At 43.1% G+C, this 20,708-nt stretch overlaps 1 protein-coding gene across 2 annotated transcripts in view; it reads left to right on the top strand.

The window, feature by feature from the left end:
• Positions 1-1,475: 1,475 nt before the first annotated feature.
• Positions 1,476-20,708, top strand: part of KIAA0232 (KIAA0232 ortholog) — a 111,940-nt gene continuing 92,707 nt past the window's right edge. Inside the window, exon 1 of one of the 2 annotated variants that reach the window (XM_077815877.1) lies at positions 1,476-1,667. The gene's annotated coding sequence lies outside the window, so the exon portion shown is untranslated. Of the gene's footprint in view, positions 1,668-2,072; positions 2,177-20,708 lie in introns of those variants that run through there. The other variant, XM_077815878.1, reaches the window with a different exon arrangement.

Genomic DNA, 20,708 nt, shown 5'->3' on the forward strand with positions numbered 1-20,708 from the left:
TTTAAAACTTAATAAATTTATCGAACAGAACTTAGGAAGGGGAAAGAACATTTATGTCCATTTTATCTACAGACACCAACTGTGGCTTTTATAGGTATGCAAAGCTGTGGTTTTCCTTAATGTCCCTAGGTGTGGACTGGTAGGATAGTGCAGTGATCCCTAAAACAAGCTGGAATGTTAAGGAAAAGTATAGCAAGGTCCTGATATTGAGTTCTCAATGGGCTGCAGAGGGAGGCAAGCCCAAGACTGTTGAAACTGCAGGCCAACCAGAGTCTGCAGCATCTCTATTTGCTGCTGGAGAAGCCCCATTATGTCCTGGTACATCTCCCTCTCCTTTTCCTGCTGGGACTCCTGTACCTTTCTCCCCTCCCCTCTTTCCTTCTGAGGCTCTCCACAGTGTTCATTCTGCAGGCTTGTGCTCACAGTCCAATGCAGCATTGGCTTGCAGGATCTCATTGAACGTGTCATCCTAAATCTTCTTCCTTCTCTGCCTCATCTGGCTCAAATATTCCATAGATATGAAGGCAAAGACTTTGATGGCCACAATGGCATCCACTTACCCAGTTTGGATGTAGGTGGTTATTATTTTTGCAACCATAAGGGCTAAAAACTTAGTTTTATTTTAATGAAAACCTAAATTCTATAGAACCTGATGGGACCCTTTATTTATCAGGCCAAGATTTCAACTCATTCTTTGATAGGCAGGCAGACATTCAGCTGGATAACCAGCAGACAGCACTACTAAGAGGGTGGGGTAGTAAAACTAACTTGTGGCTATATTAAAGCATGTGAAAGAGGGATTTGGGCCCCGGTGTCTCTGATAAGCCAATCACCCCAGCTATTTAAAAGCCTTATGGTGCAAACTACAATATTATACAGACTGATGGGGACTCATTGGTCTGCACATCATCATCCATGCTTACAGAGTTGTATTAACAATAACACAGATAGAAGGGGAAATGTAGTTGTATAGACATCACCCCTTCCTCTTTACTAATTATTTAATGGGGGACTAGAAAAGGAGTATTCTCCCAATCCCAGCGGTTTAAAGCCAGAAATCAGTCAGTGTTGGCTGTGTATAACTTCATAGTAGGAGCAACTCTCTTCTCAGGTGCTTTGACCAGCAAAGAAATACAGAGAGTGATCGCTGTCGTTAGGCTTCAGAATTAACACTCAACACAAGGGTCAATATAACTACACCATTATGCTAACAAATGAGGAGATGGTGGGGCTGCGAATCACCTCAGCCAGACAAAGCCAGCTGCGCTGAGACAGACAGACACCCGGAGGGGGAGGGATTGGAGAACACCTGTCTGCGCGCCGGCCCTCCAGGCCGCCCGCGCCATTTTGCCCTGGGCTATATTGCGCAACACGGCGCGGCGGTCTGTCGGGTCGCCCTCTGGGCGGAAGGATACGGGGCGGAGCCGCTGGCTCCGTCCGCCGGGGCGCTGAGTCCTGTTGCCGGGTGACGGAGCTGCCGGCCCTCCTCCCTCCCCGTGGCGCTGGGAGCCGCCGCCGGTTTACGTAACGCCTCCCAGGGCAGGTCCCAGCTCCGTCCCGCCCGCCTCACTCGGGGACGGCAGCAGCGGGACGGAGTCCGCCGCCGCCGCCTCCTCCGGCTGCTAGAGGCCCTCGGGCCCCGCTGTGCGCCTCCACCGCCACGGCAGGTAACTAGCCGCCAGCGGGCTCGGGTGGAGGGGCAGTTACAGGGCGGGCCGGCCTCAGGGACCCGGGCGAGAAGGGGAAGGTAGGGCCCCCCGCTGAGGGCGAGGCTGGCGGGTCCGGTGTCCCGAGATGGTCCGGGTGGGCGGCGGGAAAGACCCGGGGCTGGCGAGGCCTGAGCCGGCTCGCTGCTCTTGGCGCACCCGGATGGGAGCTGTGGGGGTGCCGGGCAGGTTCATGTCCTTCAGCGGCTCGGGCGGGGATTCCGGCGCAGGGCTCCCAGCTCCACGCTGCCCGGAGCCTGTCTGCAGGAGCGGGACCGGGAGGCCCAGCGCGCAAGGGGAGGGGCGGGAGGGGCCGGCGAGAGGGGCTGGCGAGAGGCCGGTTAGGAGGGAGGGCTCGGGCTCGGGGGCGGGGCTGGGGGGCCCGTCCGGGGTTCCCTGGCCCGAGCGCGGACTCTGCCTGGGAGGTGATTCCTCCCCGGCCCTCGGCGTCTCCGGGCTCACCGTGGCAGGTACGCGGGGCTGGGCATGGGGCTCAGGGGAGGGGAGGACGGCCTGTCCCGGGGTCGGGAGCTTTGTGTAGGGGCCTCAAGCGTTGCCTCCCTCCGCTCTGATTTCCTCGGGCCCAGACGCTAGCAGGGGGCAGCGGCCATCCGTGCGCTTCCCTGGCCCGCGCCGCTGTCCCGATGTCATCTAGGCGCAGCGGGTAGAAACGTGGGATTTTGCCTCGGGGGTATTCAACGCCCCAAGCTTTTGATTAAGATAAGCAGGCCCTGCCCGGCTTGTATGTGGCGGCGGCCACCAGGCCCAGATCGTGAATAGATGGGGTTCACTCCGTGACCTTTTCTCCTGCGAGTTACTGTACAAGACGTAGGCGGCGGCTGGTGCTGCCCTATCGGGAGAAGCTGTGTGATCGGTCTAAACGCTAGTAATGAGGGCACGATGAAATACTCACTATCTAACGTACAATGTGTAAAGCTTGCGCTAAGGGCAGACTTGGTCGGACACTCAAGTGTGTCTTTCTTCCAACAGCATTGTCCTTTAGGGGCCTATTGAAGGAAAAGGCGGATAGAGGAGGTTGGGGCTGGGGGCTGCTGCTGTTTAAAGAGGAGGAGCTACGATGGCGGGAGATTGATGGGGAGTTATGTCCTATGGTAACTGAACTGTTCTCCATCTGGGCGGGCTCTAAAGTGCTGCAGCCTCTCACAGGCCATGGGCGGAGAGGCAGGGGTACAAGGTTTGGCGAAGGTTACGGCTGAATGCAGAAGTGGCACAAACTGACACTTCATTTCAGGAAAGTCGGCCTCGCTTCTATCTCCTCCCCAGTCTTTACTGTTTTAAAATCATGTATTTAATCTGCTTTTACTATCTCTTGTTTTAGTTAGTTTCAAATGCTCATTGTCTGTATCTCTACTCATTTGAAGGGGGCTGATTCTGCTCTTTTAATAAGGGCAAGCAAACTATCCTATCCTATGTTTTAATATTGTATGTTAAAGGATTTGGCCTACAGTTGGCAGAACTAAAGATTAAAGGTTACTGTCGTTGTGAGTGTGGTTTTTTTATACCAGAAAAGTGTTGTAAAGGCAACTTCTTCTGCCTTTGGTCTTGCATCATATTCTATACATTACTTTTATAAAGAGGTAGTATTACTGGTTGGGGACATTGGGGTGGACATTTCTAGGGTTAAACTCGGCGTCAGATTATAGATATGTCAAAGCTTAACCCATCATGACTCCATGGACAGTTTTTTCTAAAATACATATTTCACTGAAGAATAGAAGTTTTGTGCTAATGTAGGAGAATCTGAAAATAGACAGTAGACTTAGTTTCTAGTCAAAATTGAGAAAAATTCTTTGTAATAAAATAAGGAAGTCTCTTATCTTTTAAAATGACATGTAATCTAATAGTGTCCCTTGAAATTTTAAATGGTACCAGTTTATGCACCTGCCACATGTTTGTGCTGTAAATAGAACAGACTGTTAACATAGTGTTGTACAGAAAAGGCAAATAAATAATGTGTAATATATGAAGTGAAAGATCCTTCAGGTAGAATGGAGGTGATGAACAATTTTAATAAAATAACTGTGCAACACCGCCATGCATTTATAGTACACTTCACATTGTCTGAGATCAAACATTAAAGTGAGAATCTGCAGACTTGAATTGCAGGGTAGGATTTCTGACTGCCTGTTGCTCATCAGCAGGTTGATGTCTAGAATCAGTGGAGGAGGAAAGGGTTTTTGGATGATGCAGTAGGAATGTTAAAGAACTATCCCTGCTTTGACAGGTTTCAGAGTAACAGCCGTGTTAGTCTGTATTCACAAAAAGAAAAGGAGTACTTGTGGCACCTTAGAGACTAACCAGTTTATTTGAGCATAAGCTTTCGTGAGCTACAGATGCATCTGATAAAGTGAGCTGTAGCTCATGAAAGCTTATGCTCAAATAAATTGGTTAGTCTCTAAGGTGCCACAAATACTCCTATCCCTGCTTTGAGATCTGCTGGCTTGGTAGTCTGATCACCTCAAGAGAAGCAGCAGGAAATACAATATCCTTTCCCTCTTCATAAGAAGGAAATTCCAAGGATACATCATGAAGGGCAATGCACACAAGGTATTTCTGATTTGGTCAGCATTGTCCTGCAGTGGTTTGCTCCATGGCTTTAGTGGGAAGTGGGACAAAGGAAGGAAAATGATGCCACCAAGAGCAGCCACCCTACCATCTAATGTGCAGATTTGGATCTTTTTGGAATTTTATGGAGTTTTAAGGCGTATACTACAGGAGCCAGCTCTCTTCCCTTTTTTTTAGAGCTTTAACTAGGATTTAGGCTTTGTCTACACTGGAAACTGAAAGACAAAACTTCTGTCATTCAGGCGTGTGGACCCTCTCCCCCACCCCAAACGGCAGAATTTTTGCTGCCGAAAAATGAAAGCGCCAGTGTAAACAGCGCTTCATCGGTCAGAGTGCTTTCCTGCCAACAAAGCTATTGCTGCTCGTTGGGAGTGGAAGTTTTTTGTTGGTGGGAGAGCTCTCTCCTGCCAATGAACAGTGGCTGTGCAATGTGCCTTTTCGTGGCACGGCTGTAGCGGCATAGCTGGGTCGCTAAAAGGTGCGTAGTGTAGACAAAGCCTTACTAGTTTTGTCTCCCTTTCATTTAACAAAAGTAAAGGAGGGCATTGGGCTATAGTCCAGAATAGTGGGTGTTAAAAGGAATTGATATAGGGGTTGATTAACAGCTTTTAAAAGTATAAGATCTGGCTGTAAACAAAACTCATATTCAAAAATTTCTTAAGTGTTTGAAAGATACTTATTTGTAAAGTAGTTGTTTGCTCTCACTCCCAGAACAGGGAGTGAAATTATCCTAGTTTACTTTTACTTAGTACCTGATTTTTTTTTTTTTTTTAAAATACATGAAAGTTTACAGAAAAGATAAATTCTATAGTGGTCTAACAGAACAATATAATGTCCTTAAAACTGCCTCTGAGGGAAACAGTAATTATACTAATGGATGAATATCACTGTAATAGGAATAAATAAATGACCATGCAGAATAAAGTGAAATGCACATTAAGAGTAGGAATAGGAAATATTCTAGTTATCCATACCACTTGTGGAACTCGGAAAGCAAATTGCTTTCAGAAAATGCTTACTGTAGTCTCTCTACCATATTTCCTTTTGAACTGTTCAGTGATGGTTGGAGCCACCATTTAGGTCAATAAAACAGTGTGTCTGGCCTAATAAATCATTTGCAAGTAGAGCTATTATCATAGACAAAAGTTAGACTTCTTGAAATTCCCCAGCAAATCAAGAGGAAAGTAGACTTTACACATAAAATTGTAAAGATTTAAATGGATACTTAATTTCTGTGTTCAGTTTCTTTTTTAATGTTAATTTATATTTAAATTGACAACAATTTGAGGAAAAATCTTATTTTCCTGTATTCATCACATTTGTTAAGTGATGTGCAAATTGTTCTTTGGAAGAAATACCTAGTAACTGTAGGGTGGTTTGGTGAATGCCTCAGCTAGCAAGGTTATTCCTACAGTTACTGACTTTAAAGAGGATTTATGATCAATATTTTATTTTGAAGTTATGTTGCAGGAGATGATTTCACAAAAGTGAATTCAGCATATCAGCAGTAGATGTTTAGGGGTTAAATGTGTGGTGTAGTGGTCTATCGTATATGTTGTGGTTTTGTTAAGCTATCTTAAGCATTTTAGTCAGACAGCTCTTATTTCACGATAGCTAAAACTAGAAATCTAGCTTTTTTTTAAAAGTTGTAGGAGGAGTCACAGAATTTACTATAAATACTCAACTTCAATCTATCAGTTATTTCTTAAATAATTTCAGGCAAAAATATCGGAATTCATGAATTTAAAAACTTCTTGAACTGTCTTCCAGAATTCTTACATTTTAATCTACAGTTAATATTCCAGCTTCTCTGCCTCCACTCTAGTATCTGCTTTGCTGAAGTCTTTGAAGGAAGAATGGTTTATTTGAAAGTAGGTAATTCACCCCATACACTGCTTAAGTTCTAACAACTGTAGTTAAACTATAGCCTGCTGAAGACTTAAATTGGTGCATAGGCCCTGTACACAACTGCTACAGTGTATTTCAACCTGAATGATATAGCATCATTTGAATTTTTGTCTTTTACATATTGGTCTACAACGTTAAGGGAGAAGCAGTCATTGCTTTCTTAATTGTGTAATGAGTATTTTTTTAATAAATATTTATGTTCCAATAATGCCTACAACTTTATAGGCGGTATGCATATACACAGGAAGACTCAGCTCCTGTCCCAAGGAGCTTACTATCTAAGAAAACAAATAACATTGGAACCGAGATAAAATCTAACCATACACTTTTTATATACTTAATGTTTTATTCTCTCCAATTTATAACATTATACATGAAACAGTGTTGCCTATTAAGTAGAGTACTGGACTGAGACATGAGAGACCTCGGTTCTACTCCCTGCTGTCAATGGTCTGTTGGGTTTCCTTTGCCAAGTGATAGCACCTCTGTACTTCCATTTCCCCATCTGTAAAATGGGGATATTGATACTGACTTACTTTGTAAAGCACTTTGAGATCTACTGATGAAAAGTACTGTATAAGAGTCGGGTATTATATTACATGTTGTTAGTTGGCCAGTTTTCTTGTAGGTTTCATGGAAGAAGTTGCTCTTGTCAAGGGGTTTTGAAGGAGAGGGTAATAGCCTTACATACTGGTTTAGGGAAGGCGTTCTGTGCGTATAAACCATGGAAGGTGGTGTGAAGATGTGTGAGAGATGGATCAGTGGGCAACAGGAGACTGGAGAAGAGGAGGCTGTTTATATAATGCTTTACAATTTTGATGTCAAAGCAGTATAGAAATGTAATGTGAAGCATACAGGGAACCAGTCAAAACTTATGAGCATACCTCTGCATGTGAATTTTTTTAATATGTTAGCTAATCACTTTAATAGTAAGGTGATGAAACTGACTTAGCAGGTTAAGGTTTTAAGCTGGTGTGTGTGTACTTTTTTTGGTTTAAGAACACCTAAACTACCTTTATTGGTACTTCAGCTAGCCTTTTGGCTAGAAATCAGCAAACGGATCAAAAGTAGTTATTGTCATTTAATGAGGAACTAATTCCAGTGATCTCTTGTGACACTATAAATTGTCATCAGTTGCTTGAAATAGAGAAATTTGAAATCTGTAGGAATGGAGTAGTTAAAATGTATGGTATGTAAATAAGAATTCTAATGCTTTGAAGTGTTACCTAGCTTTATTAGTTTAGTATTTTGGGATGTGTTTAGGATCCAGACCTTGAAGAGAATTTTTTCTTATCGTCTTGCCTGGTACAACTGAAGATCACAAAGTAAGCCTGTTGCATTAGAACCACATTGTTCATTGCTGTTTTCAGCATGAGATACCATTAACCTCCTAACTTGTAGACTATTTACACTAGAACAGTGTTTTTCAAAGTGTGGGTTGTGACCCAGTACTGGGTTGCGGCATATAAGGCGCTGGGCGCTCTGGTCAGCACCGTTGACTGGGACGTTAAAAGTCCCTTTGGTGGTGCTGCCCAGCTAAGGTAGGCTAGTGCCTAATTTTTCCAACACTGTGCTGTGCCGGAAGTGGCCAGCAGTGGGTCCGGCTTCTAGGCAAGGGGGCCACGGGGCTCCACGCGCTGCCCTTGCCCCCAGCACCAGCTCCGCACTCTCATTGGCCGATGGGAGGGAGGGGCAGTGCTTGCTGGTGAGAGTCGAGCTCGCGTGTCTCCATCTAGGAGCTGGATCTGCTGCTGGCCGGTGCCAGGACAGGCGGGAAGCCTGCCTCTGCACCCTGGCTACACTGCTGGCTGGGAACCGTCGGAGGTAAGTCTGTGCCCCATCCTTGCCACAGCCCTGAGCCCCCCCAAACCCGGAATCCCTTCCTGCACCCCAAACCCCTCATTCCCGGCCCCACCCCAGAGCCTGCACCCCCAGCCCAGAGCCCCCTTCCACACCCTGAACCCCTCATTCCTGGCCCCACCCCGCAGCCCTCACCCTCAAACCCCTCATCCCCAGTTCCGTTGAGTCACGGGCATCAACAATTTTCTTCAACTAGGTCACCAGAAAAAAAGTTTGGAAATCACTGCACTAGAAGCATCCCACCCAATTATGTACAGCCATAATTGGGTGTTAGATCTGAAAGGCTGCATGGTTGAGTGGAAGTATATCATTGCTAACCCAAATAAATTTGTTTTAGAGTACTGAAAAAATTGTACCCTGTTCCTCGTGATTTATATAGTAGTGTACTGTAAAAATCTTTTATTGTAAACTTTTCTGGGTGACCTCATGATGCTGCTTGAGGATTTGGAGTTTGTCACCTAATTAGCTGAAAGTTGCTCTTGAATGACTTCCTGTTCCCCTTTTTTCTTCTCTGTCCAGTCTTCTGGAGTGGAGCAAGTTCATTTTGCTCCTTATTTGGTTGTAATATTAGACAGTATAAATAAGATTATAAAGTGCTTGATCTTATTGCAGCATGTCTAACTGCTTTGCTGAAAATTATACTGAGTTGTGTGGCTAACATGGGCCTGTTGGTCTACACTTCAAAAATTAGATCAACCTAGCTGTGGTGTTCAGGACTCTGAAAAATTTTGCACCCTGAGCCCTGTAGTTAGGTTGACCTAACCCCCTAGGCAGATGCAGCTATGTGGACAGAATAATTCTTCAGTCAGCCTACCTACCGCCTCTCAGAGCGGTGGATTAATAACATTGACAGAAAAACGCCTTCCGTCAAAGTAGGAAGCATCTACAGCTATGGCGCCAGAGAAACACAGCTGAGTGCTATAGCTTTGGTGCTGTAGCATGGCCATACCTATGCTCTACTGCTGGTGAAGTTGCCTAGAGCAGTGGTCTCCAAACTTTTTGGCTCGCGCACCCCCAGGGTGAAGACCAGAAGACCAGCCGCAGACGTGCCGCTGGAGGAAAACACTAGCTGTGGACGTGCAGAGCTGCCGCTGAAGAAACAAAATGGCTGAGTGCCATCCAGCAGCGCTCCTGTTGCTGCGCACCCCCTAAGATCATCTCATGCACCACCTGGGATCATCTTGCGCACACCAGTTGGAAGACCACTGGCCAAAAGTATCCTGATCAACTGAGTTCCGTTAAATGATCATTTAAAAGGGCAGCATAATTATTTTAATTCATTGTCACTTGAAAATGTTAATTTCCAGTTCAATACTTGAGTGGAAGCCCTGCTTTTGTCAACTGTATATGGCAAGCAGGATAATCTGACAATAAGCTTGAGGGGGAATGTGTGGGCAGTGACTGCAGCATAAGACCAGAGTTTGAACTCCAGCTCAAGGCTTATACCCATTTCCGTCAACGCACAAAGTGTGCTAACCCAGGGTTTGGACCCAGGACCCCATGGGGGTGGATGGTCCAAGCCAGAGTCAAGATGGAACCCAGGGTTCAAGTCCTCTTGCTTGGAAGTATAGATGCAGTCCTACTGGATTCATGCTCTGGGAGTCTGCCAAAATTATTCCACAATCCCTCGGGCTGACTTTCTTTGTCCTCTGGACAGTCATGTTTTGTGGATAGTCAAATTTTTTTATGCTGTGCCTTGAAGAAAGGGCTAGAGTGGCCACATTTTGGGGAGGGCACAGGGAAGTCTGGGTTATGGGTGGTTGGACTTGGGCCTGCTTAATGCAGTGTAGATGCTAGAGCCCCAGACTGGGACCTGGGATTACAGATGAGTGTAGACGCTCAAGCCCTAGGTTAATGAACCCAGGGTCTGCTAACCCTGGGCTTATGTTGCAGTGTAGGTATGCCCAGAAAAACTTCAGAGTTCTAATTTTTAGTAACGTGGTTCAGTAGCTGTGACTTACATACCTTAGTTTAAGAACAGAAGTATTTTTTTTGAGGGATGTGGACCTGCCATTTTTGCCACTGTTGTCATCATTTGGTGAAGTGATATGTAAATGCTCAGCATGTTAATAAAATGCTAAGAATGCGCAGTTAAAATACAATTGGCAATGGGAGAGACAAGGTGGATGAGGTAATATTTTATTAGATCTACTTCGGTTGATGGACGAGACAAACTTTTGAGCTTCACAGAGCTCTTCTTCAGGTCTGGAAAAAATAACCAGTATGTGTCAGCTAAAATCAAGGTGGGCTAGATTAAGGATAAGGGCTTGACAGATGTTACAAGAAACCACTTAAAATGAAGTGAGCAATTAATACTTTTATAGTCATAGGACAAAGAACAGTTAGTAGGTCATAAATTGTTGTAATGAGGCATATAACCAGTATCCCGTACTTTTGAGGCCATGATTTTTAGTCTTTCAGAGTTATGAATTTAAATTCCTAGGTTTGTCTTCTGAAGGTGGTGTGATGGTTTCCTTTTGAGGAAGAAGAGTGAAAGGTCAGATATGGAGTGACCACATTGTGAAAAGTGTTCTCCCATAGGTGATAGGATGTTTTTGTCTTGATCTTTTTTTTTCTGATAGTTCATTCGAGAGCTTAGTGATTGTCTGTCTGATTTCACCCACATAGTTGTTGGGGCCTTTGACGCACTGGATGAGGTACACCACCTGTTAATAGGCTTGTGTAACACCCATGGATCTTGAAAGGTATGTTGTGGAGAGTGCTGACCATATTACTGGAGATATATCTGCAGGTTTTGCATCTGTTGTTCTGGCAGAATCTGGTGCCTCTTAGAGTTGATGTGTCCTGGTCTGTGGGGAGCTTGTTTCTGAGGATCATCTTGGTGGTGATGTTTTTTTTTTTTTTTTTTTTTTTTTGGGAGGGGAATGCTTGGGGGAAAAATGTTCAGAATGTAGTCCCTATCAAATATGGTTGTAATTGTTTGATGATACCCCATCTGGGTTCCATTGTGGGGTGGTAGGTGACATTTAAGGGTGGATGGTTGCTGCTTTGTTTTTGTTTTTTTTTCTTCCCTGCATTGAAGCATGTTCTCCTGGAGCATGTTATCCTGGAGCAGCCCATTCCATTATGCTATCTACTTCTCTGTTGGAGTGTCCTTGTTCAATGAAAGCAGTTTTAACTTTTTCCTCAGAGCATATTTTGTGATATCTGAATAGCTGGTTGTAGACAACAGATTTCTTCATGTCTGGGGTGGTTACTGGAACTGTGAAGGTAAGTGTGGTGGTCCGTGGGTTTCTTGTATATAGTTGTCTGTAGGGTAGGGTTGCGTTGCTGAAGCTGATCCTGGCATCAGGGAAGTTGATGCTGATGTGGGAGTATTCTAGACAGAGTTTGATGGTGTTGGGTTGGCATTGCTCATATGCTCAGGGTGTAACTGATTGCCATATGTGGGGTCAGGAAAGACGCTCTCCCCCCCGCCCCGTCATATTGGCAGTGACATTGGGCAGATTTCACCTTCCTTTGCAACACAGAGTGGGGACACTTACTGGGATTATCTGGGATATATCTCACTTAATTCCCTGCCTTTGTGGGGGGGAGAGGGGAGGCTCTGGGGTTGGTGCGTCTCAGTGCCTCCTATTCCATTCCTGTGGCAAATGACAGTTTAGTCTCCCATGGGCTGTAATACTTGGGTCCAACTGTGGTTGTTGGGTTTAGTGTATGGGGGCTGAGTGGTGTTGATGGCTTGTGACATAAGGAGGTCAGACTATATGAACTGGTGGTTCCTTCTGGCCTTAACCTCTGACTCTCTTTAGTTAAAAGTTAAGGTACACAGAAAAGTGTAAAATTCACGTTCATGCACTGACTACATTGGTTTCTGAAGAGTGTGTGAACAGTTTGAATACTCTTCCAGTGTAACATTCTTTCAAATGTGGCTGTTGGAAACTGTGTTGCTTTGTGTACACAGGGCATCTAAATTATGTTGAGTTGGAACAGTGCTTAAGCAGAGGTCAAAGGTGACACGGCCTTTCAAAGTGACATAATATAAACCAGAAAAGGGTACGCTTCTGGAATAAGTGTGTCTGCAGTGGAAGTTATATCTGTGTAACGCTAAGTGGTATAACTTAGCCCTTCTCTATACTGCTACTTTACAGCACTGCAACTTTCTCGCTCAGGGGTGTGAAAAAACATCCCCCTGAGCACTGCAAATTTCAGCATTGTAAAGTGGCAGTGTAGACAGTGCACCAGTGCTGAGAGCTACTACCCTTGTGAGGGTGGGGTTTTGTTTTTATTTTGTTTTTATTTTTATTTTTTACAGTGCTGTTGCCGCAACTACACAGGCAGCACTTTAACATTGCTGGTGAAGACATACCCTTATACTGGCATAGTTCTGCTGCTTATTTCCCTGTGTAGGGAAGCCCTGTGATTCCTCTCTTAAATGAGGAATGAAATAGATAACAATGTTGACATTTATATTATCATCACTGGACATCTGAGTTAACACTTAAATGATCTAACTAGGATGAATCAGGCAGTTTCCACCTTTCACAGCTGATCTCCAGACACTCAGGGCATGGCTACACTCTAAACTTCAAAGCACTGCCATGGGAGCACTCCCGCGGCAGCGCTTTGAAGTGCAAGTGTGGTCATGCGCCAGTGCTGGGAGAGAGCTCTCCCAGCGCTCCTGGTACTCTACCTCCACGAGGGGATTAGCTTAGAGCGCTGGGAGCATGGCTCCCAGCCCTGGGGCACTGTTTACACTGGCGTTTTACAGTGCTGTAACTTGCTGTGCTCAGGCGGGGGTGTGTTTTCACACCCCTGAGCGAGAAAGTTGCAGCGCTGTAAAGTGCCAGTGTAGCCATAGCCACATCTATTCAGGGGACACCATCATAGGGCCTAATCACATCATACACGCTATCAGAGGCTTGTTCACCTGCACATCTACCAATGTGATAAGTCGTCATGTGCCAGCAATGCCCCTCTGCCATGTACATTGGCCAAACTGGACAGTCTCTATGTAAAAAAAGAATAAATGGACACAAATCAGAATTATAGTCAAGTCAAGAATTATAACATTCAAAAAGCAGTCGGAGAGCACTTCAGTCTCTTTGGTCACTCAATTACAGACCTAAAAGTGACTATTCTTCAACAAAAACACTTCCAAAACAGACTCCAACGAGAGACTGCTGAATTGGAATTAATTTGCAAACTGGATACAATTAACTTAGGCCTGAATAAAGACTGGGAGTGGATGGGTCATTACACAAAGTAAAACTATTTCCCCATGTTTATTCTCCCCCCCTCCCCCCACTGTTCCTCAGACATTCTTGTCAACTGCTTGAAATGACCCACCTTGATTATCACTACAAAAGGTTTTCCCCCCCCACTCCTGCTGGTAATAGCTCACTTTACCTGATCACTCTCGTTACAGTGTGTATGGTAACACCCATTGTTTCATGTTCTCTGTGTACATAAATCTCCCCACTGTATTTTCCACTGAATGCATCCGATGAAGTGAGCTGTAGCTCACGAAAGCTTCTGCTCAAATAAATTTGTCAGTCTCTAAGGTGCCACAAGTACTCCTGTATTCGCAAAAAGAAAAGACTAACACGGCTGCTACTCTGAAACCTGCCATAGCCTCAGACTCACATAAAAAGATGCCTATCAGTTACAGGTGGTTGACGCTTAGGGCTAGTCGACACTGGCAATGCTAAAGCACTGCCGTGACAGCGCTTTAACGTGGCTTGTGTGGTCGCGGCAGAGCGCTGGGAGAGAGTTCTCCCAGTGCTCTAAACCACCTTCACAAGGGGCGTAGGTACCAGTGCTGGTGCACTGTCTACACTGGTGCTTTACAGCGCTGAAACTTGCACTCAGGGGCGTGTTGTTTTCACACCACTGAGTGAGAAAGTTGCGGTGCTGTAAATTACCAGGGTAGACAGGTCTTTAAATTCCACCTCTTCCTCCTATCCCCACCAGTTGTAACTAGAGCCTTTTTTTTTTTTTTTTTTTTTTTTTTTTTTAAGCTGAGATTCTGGAAAACAAGTTAGCAGCAGTTTAAGAGAGATGGCAGTATGTTGTAACTGTCAGGGATTTGGAGCAATCAAATTTTTGAATTGCTCCGCTCCAGCACTGGCACCAACAGTGACTGCTCCAGCTCCACTCCAACTCCGTGCTACGACTCAAATTAATTTTTAACTAAATAAAAAAGTGCATACTGTAATTTTAAAGAAAAAATTATTTTTATTCAGACTTTTAAAACAATTTAAATGTCATCAATGATACAAACTAGTCATTCATAATTCATTCTGTAAAAAATTATTGCAGAAATCAAGTAGTCTTCCATTGTCTGCTGCAAATAATTTAAAATTAACTTTAAAGCCAAAAAAAGTCGCTCTACACTAGTTTGAGTTGTTGGCATGCTCAAAGCAATTCTACAGGCAGTCTGAATGTGGTGTGGGTAGCTGTGAATGGCCTCAAAAACAGACTTAACTTTTAGCCTACCAATAGACTCCATTGCTTCACAATCTTCTCAAAAGTTTCTCTCAAATTAATGCTTCATTACAATTACGAATCGCAGAAACTTGCCGGCGTCTGTCTTGTTTATCCAATTCCTTTTTGAGGGCGTCATCTTCTGAAGAATTGATGCTTGAATTATCTCCATTTCTCTGTGATGGTTGAAGACGTCTCAGGGATGAACGCTCGAACAAGTTCGGAGTGGAGGCAGAAGTTTGAGAACAGCCTGCTATTTCTGAAGGATGTGAACTTTCAGAAACAGCAAATTCAATTGTTGATGACTACTTTTGTTGTGTTTCATTTTCTTCAACCTCTTTCGCTGAGTTCAAACGTAGCAACAGACTTTGTTTTTCGAGTCGTCATGCAATATCAAGGAGCTCTTCCTTTTCCTTTGGTATTTCCCTTGAGGTGAGAAAAATCCAATACCATGGGTCAACATAAACTCCAGCAAGGAAATTAATATTGTCAAAAAGCTTCTCTTCGCGTTTCTGCATGGAGGTTAGAATTCCTTCTGCAATATGTCCACCATTTTCTTGCAAGAATTTTGACAGTTTTCGCCATTCCTTCATTAAAACTCCTGGGGTTACATCTACAGCTTGAAGATTCACGGTTGTTTGGTTTGGCTTTGCCAGGAAGTCTTGCAGGTTCTTCACTTCGTCCCATTCAGCTTTTGTTAACTTGAGTTCTCTTGTTCCAGCAGCAGCCACTTGTTCACAGTAAGATTGAAAAATGAGAAGCCAATTAGTCATCGCAAATGTTGAACCCCAGCAAGTCACAGTATCCAGTGATTGAGTTACCCTATGTAGATCAAGCAGAACACTTCAAATACTTGGGGTTCATAGTTTGACAATGACTTGTCAAATTTTTGCCAGAAATTTCTTTGTATGTTCTTTGTTCAGTCCATCCCAGATCACACGCTTCAGCTGGCAAATACCACACCTGCTCAGTTGGACTTCTGAGTTGTCATGAAGCCATGTTGGAAGTATGATACTCGGGTCATTAACCCATTGCACAGCAGCATCCATGTTGAGTTCAAATTCATCCATTCCTTTAGTTCCTTCATCAGGCAAAATAGCTTCAGTTCTGTCCACATCCCTGTTCTTAGAGGTAGAAATGGTTTCATTGTCCTTGTTGAAATTTTTGACGGCACATGTCATGTTTGCTGCATTGTCAACACAGATGCTCAGCACTTGCATTTCACTGATCCCAAATTTTTCTAAAATAGCTTTTACTTGACTTTTCATGTACAAAGAATTGAGACACCCTTCAGTGTTGTTTATGTCCAGGATTTTTACCACAGCTTTATCTTTTCCTTCTTCGTAGTACTGAGCATTGATTGCAAGGAAATTTCTGTTTCCATGGGTTGCCACGTGCATTTTCAGGTAGCACAGTTTTTTGCTCCAAAGCTTTCTTGAGCTCTTCGCGACCAGACTTAGCTGTGCTGACATCTAAATGATGAACCGCATCGTGCCCTGTCAAAATGCCATTCCGACCCATTTCACCTGCAGTTTTTTAGAATCCTTTGTTCTTTAGCCTGACGGTAGTGAGTGGTGTTGAACTCAAGCAAACCATTTCCATCAGCCCTTCATGGAAAGTATTGGCATCCATGGTGACTGTAACCTTTGAGGACTTCAAATACGAGTCAAGTTTTGTTTGCTCAATTTTGGGTTTCTTTTCAGATGAAGCTCAGCAAAAAAATCTTTTCTCCAGGAGTTTTCAAAGAGCCAGATGAATGTCGTTTAGCCACGTCAGCTTTCTTCTTTGCCTTATCTTCCTGGTCCTCTTTTGTAATCAGAGCCGCATAGTTTTCAGGATGGTTACGTTTTACATGCTGCCAGAGGTTGAAACTTTTCACGGCACTTGCTTCACTTGTCTTGAAGCTATATGGTTTGAGCTTGCCATTCACTTCCTTTTCCACCTTGCACATTGCCAATTTCTTCTTTGCTTTTCCCAAAAGACCAAATTTGGGCTTTTCAAATTCAAAAGTAAAAACTTCGTTGAGATCCTTTTCCATAAATCGTCTATCAATCATGGGGGGCAGATTTGATTTTTTTTTTTTTTTGAAGCCATGGCCAAATCTTCTCGTGCTGCTACCGCATCCAAATGTTTCTTGTTATGATCTTCAAAAAGCAATGAACAAAACCATTACGTTATATTTTTTTTTAAAAAAAAATGTACCTGCTTGTGATATCTTAACCAATTAAGGTACTTCGAATTTATTTTGGATTTTCTGGACAAAAATGGTCGCATTTTCTTTTTACACAAAATTATTATTGAAGTATATTTAATATTTTAACATGTTTCTTGCAGTTTTAATGAAGTAAAAAGGATTTTTAATATACATAAATTTTTATTTATAAATTACAAATTAGTTTTTCTTATGAAATTTTGCAGTAAAAATATTTGAAATTTTCAAAGTTTTTAATTAATATCTCAAAAACACTTTAATATAGATATATCAATGAAATTTGGTATGTGCCATAGCGTTAGTACAAGCTATTGCTGTTCTACAACATTAATTGTTGGGTAGTAACGAGGCTACACGTTACAAAGTTGAAAATAAACTTTAACAGGAAAGCGGATTCAAATTGCAAGCACAGTCCTCTTAGTAAAGAGAGCAAATTTTCGGAAATTTTTTTTTCTTCATCAGGCTGGAAACCTTATACAAGATGATAGAGCAAATAACAGGTTCTATCATCTTGTATAATGTTTCCAGCCTGATGAAGGAAAAAAACATTTCCGAAAGTTTGCTCTCTTCACTAAGAGGACTGTGCTTGCAATTTGAATCCGCTTTCTTGTTAAAGTTTATTTCTAGCATTCTGTCATACATCATCATTCAAATAAAAGTTATTTAAAGTACAGGCATCGTGAACTGGGGGGACTGGACCAATTTTCTTTAATATTTTTTAAATCTTTGACTATTTAACAGATACGACCCTGAAATATGATTTAATGCTAAAACATGCATTAAAATGGTACTCTTAATTTATTTTGTATAATTAACAGTTTCAAAAAAACTGTTTAAAAATTTTAATCTGCTTAGATGCTTAGAATGATACAATTTTACTTATTACTTTTTCAACTTTGGAACCATAAATTTTAAATGTAATAAATTAATAATTTTTGGTTATTTATTATTATGGAACATATTACCGCTTGTAGCCGGGGCAGTCGACAACCAGCCTTTCTTGAAATATGAAATAAAAATGACCCAACTGCCAGTTCGGGACGCCTATGGTTTAAATAATTTCGGATAATGTAATATGGTAGCGCGTACTAACGCTAGGACACAGACAGACATAATTTCATTACTTTATATTATAGCGTTTTTGAGATATTAATCAGAAATTGACTCTTCATCACCTCCTTGAGGGGACTGTAGCTCCCTTAGGAAGAATTTTAGGACATGTTCACAGAAACGTTTTTTCTTCAGATGAGCTAACGATTCACCCCCAAAGTTGTGTTGGACATTTTCCAGTCACTCTGGATATATCACAAAAATCACTCCTAATTTATGCAAAAATGTTTACTGTATATTTATATGCTTGCTGCACTCGACTTTTCAGTAAATTTAAAATTATAAACAACGCTACCAAAAGACCGTTGAACAGATGACATATAGAATAAGTCCGCCAGAGTGATATGGGAGCATGTACAAATGAACAAATTTACCGGTAACAGGAACCGAAGTGGTTAATATCTCTTGCGATATCTTAATATATCAATAAACCATTATTTTTTTTGCAATATATACCTGTTTGTGATATCTTAAATGTTGCATCTTGCGTCACACTTTTCCATAATTGCAGCACTCAGCGCGTTTTGTTGATCAACCCTTACAAAAGAAGTATCAACACATACTTATCTAACTCATTTACGCAAGTATGTACTCGCCTAACCTTTGCACAAGGGTGGGAGCAGTCTGAAGTGTTGCTGGATGTCGGATGATTATCTGATTCTTTAATAAAACATATCTCCAAAAAACTTTGTAATTTTGTATCTGTACATTAAATCTTGATTTTGGCCAAAGTGAGAATAACTGTGACATATTACATAAAGTAGATGTTAGTGTCAATTGTTATACAGTCAAACTTTTTGGCACCTTTAGGACTTTGTTGCTAAATATCATTCGTTTTGGATTGAAAATGGAAAAAAAATAACTGGAGCAGTCAAGATTTTCTGTGCTCCAGCTCTGGGGAAAAACGTGCAGCTCCGCACTCCACTCCAAAGCCCTGGTAACAGTGTACCAACTCAATCCAAGCCTTTCCACAAAGAACTGTCAGAGCTTACTCTTTGCTCAAATATTTCTTTACTTGAAGTCCTGAAAACTAATTGCCAGACATCTGGCCAAGTTCAGTATCCTGACAAAAGAAGAAAGGAGATCAGTAGAATATGTATCCTGGACTTCAGAAAAGCAGACTTTGACTCCCTCAGGGAAATGATGGGCAGAATCTGCTGGGAGGCTAATATGAAGGGGAAAGGAGTCCAGGAGAGCTGGCTGTATTTTAAAGGAGTCTTATTGGGGGCTCAGGAACAAACCATCCCGATGTGCAGAAAGAATAGCAAATATGGCAGGCGACCGGCTTGGCTTAACAGAGAAATCTTCAGTGAGCTTAAACACAAAAAGGAAGCTTACTAGAAGTGAAAACTTGGACACGTGACTAGGGAGGAGTATAATAAATTTGCTCGAGCATGAAGGGGTGCAATCAGGAAGTCCAAAGCGCAGTTGGAGTTGCAGCTTGCAAGAGATGTGAAGGGTAACAAGAACGGTTTCTACAGGAATGTTAGCAGCAAGAAGGTGGCCAGGGAAAGTGTGGGACCATTACTGAATGGGGAAGGCAACCTAGTGACAGATCTGAAAAACTGAAGTACTCTAGGCTTTTTTTTTGCCGTGGTCTTCACAGACAAAGTCAGTTCCCAGACTGCTGCACTGGGCAGCACAATATGGGGAAGGGTGAGCAGCCTTCAGTGGTGAAAGAACAGGTTAAGGACTATTTAGAAAAGCTGGACATGCACAAGTCCATGGGGCCAGATGCAATGCATCCGAGCGTGCTGAGGGAGTTGGCTTATGTGATTGGAGAACCGTTCGCCATTATCTTTGAAAACTCATGGCGATCGAAAGAGGTCCCGGACAACTGGAAAAGGCAAATACCGTGCCCATCTTCAAAAAAAGGGAAGAAGGAGAATCCAGGGAACTACAGACTGGTCAGCCTTACCTCAGTCTTCAGAAAAATCATGGAGCGGGTCCTCAGAAATCCATTCTGAAGCACTTGGAGGAGAGGAAGGTGATCAGGAACAGTCAAAATGGATTTACCAAGGGCAAGTCATGCCTGACCAACCTGATTGCTTTCTATGATGTGATAACTGGCTCTGTGTATATGGGGAAAGCAGTGGAGGTGATATACCTTGACTTTAGCAAAGCTTTTGATACAGTCTCCCACAATATTCTTGGCAGCAAGTTAGACGTGTGGATTAGATGAATGGACTAAAGGTGGATAGACAGCTGGCTCGATAGTCTGGCTCAACGGGTAGTGATCAACTGCTTAATGTCTAGATGGCAGCCAGTATCAAGCAGAGTGCCTCAGGGATCAGTCCTGGGGCTGATTTTTGTTCAACATCTTCATTAATGATCTGGATGATGGGATGGATTGCACCCTCAGCAAGTTTGCAGTTAACACTAAAATGGGGAGAGAGGTAGATATGCTGGAGGGTAGGGATAGGGTCCAGAGTGACCTAGACAAATTGGAGGATTGGGCCAAAAGAAATCTGATGAGGTTCAACAAGGACAAGTACAGAGAGAGTCCTGCACTTCGGATGGAAGAATCCCATGCACTGCTACAGGCTGGGGACTGACTGGCTAACCGACAGCTCTGCAGAAAAGGACAAGGGGATTACAGATGAGAGAACAAGAAGCAATGATCTCAAGTTGCAGTGGGAGAGGTCTAGGTTGGATATTAGGAATAACTATTTCACTAGGAGGGGGTGAAGCACTGGAATGGGTTATCTAAGGAGGTGGTGGAATCTCCATCCTTAAAAGTTTTTAAGGCCCGGCTTGACAAAGCCCTGGCTGGGGTTGGTCCTGCTTTGAGCATGGGGTTGGACTGGATGACCTCCTGAGGTCTCTTCCAACCCTAATCTTCTATGACTCTATGAGATCTCAGGAGGCCATAAAGAGGC

Source organism: Eretmochelys imbricata, chromosome 4, assembly GCF_965152235.1.
Source record: "Eretmochelys imbricata isolate rEreImb1 chromosome 4, rEreImb1.hap1, whole genome shotgun sequence".
Lineage (NCBI taxonomy): Eukaryota > Metazoa > Chordata > Testudines > Cheloniidae > Eretmochelys > Eretmochelys imbricata.